We start from the raw sequence: 1,445 nt of genomic DNA, 5'->3' as shown, positions 1-1,445 counted from the left end.
TACCTCCTGAATCCCTGGAAGTTAAGAAAACACTCCCCCAAATTCTCTATGCTAGTAGGACACAATTATATCCCAAATTATAACTTCCAGTTACAAAAAGCCTATGTGAATTAACAGACATACAAAAAGTAGCTTTAAGAAACCATTTTTCCTATGAATTTTTTTTTTTCCCAGAACCGGGGATTGAACTAAGACCTTGTGCTTGCCAGGGAAGCACTTATTCCATTGAGCCACCTCCCCGGCCCCCCTATGAAATATTTTAGAAAATTTACCCTATTGAAAAATAGGTAAATCATTTAATTTAATTAATGGAGCATAAGCATTGTTATTCCCTACTCTCTTGCTTTGAAGTTTTGTACCATAGTTTTGTTTTATTGTTTTCAATAAAAAATAAAATCAAAAAAAAGTAATTTTGAAAACACCAACAGTGAGGGAAGCTTCATGCCAAAAGAGGGTTCTCCCTTTTTACTGTGCAGAAACAGGGGTTGGAGATTATTTACATCCATTCTCTAATAGTGCATTTTTCCTTTCATAATACCTTGAATTGTTTGGAGATAATAAGAAATGTGTACAGATTACTGCGTATCCTACATCATGCAGGAAACTGGAACAAGGAAGAAGCCCCTGCCTGGTCTCAGGACCGAATGCCACTCTCCCAAGTGTTCCTTCCACTAGCAGCTGGCTGCAGTTTCAAATGAACAGAGCTTCTGGGGCTCTTTTTGGAAGAATCAGGGAGAGGCTTTTTGTACTCATATTCGTGACTATTGTGGGTGACAGCAACATGCTTATTCTGTTTTTAATAGAAATTTTAATTTTTCCATCACCACATCTACCATTCAGACTTGTATAAATTATTGCAATAAATAATATTTATCTTAATTGCTGTGCATTTGTGTGCCTCTTTAAATTCATCTCTAAGTCCAGTCTTCTGCACTTCACTCTCCTTGTAGCCCTGAAATTTATCACCCAAAGTATCACAAGGCTGGCCATGAAGGTGATGCCCATGACGATTTCTTTGGTAAAGAGATAAACTGGTACTTTCCTAAGAGGAAGAAGGAAAATGGAAGAAAAGGCCAACCTAAATATCTTGTGCCTAGAGGCCAAAAGCAATTCCTTTCCTTAGAGAAGGAGAAAAATAGAGAAGAAGAAGAAAAATATTTATTTAAGGGAACCAAAGTTTCATGAGAAACATTAGAACATTTTACCACCAAGTAACTTTTTTACAGGGGAATAGTAAGAACCAAGGATTGTTCCATTTTTTCAGATGAACTCCTAGCTTGGGTTCAATACAAAGAACAGTCTTTACACAGACAAAGTTTTTGTCAATATTCTGCACAGTAGAGAACAGAGGGGAACAAGCTTTCATAAATAATTTAGGAGAAACATCCAGCCTTCCCTGCAGTTTCAAGTTTGAAATCATTAAGCATAAATACATTGTATTTATC

The sequence above is a fragment of the Octodon degus genome, unplaced genomic scaffold (genome assembly GCF_000260255.1).
Source record: "Octodon degus isolate 3935 unplaced genomic scaffold, OctDeg1.0 scaffold00005, whole genome shotgun sequence".
In the NCBI taxonomy this organism is placed as follows: domain Eukaryota; kingdom Metazoa; phylum Chordata; class Mammalia; order Rodentia; family Octodontidae; genus Octodon; species Octodon degus.
The sequence above is the reverse complement of the archived record's forward strand: the minus strand, read 5'-3'. Positions refer to the sequence as shown.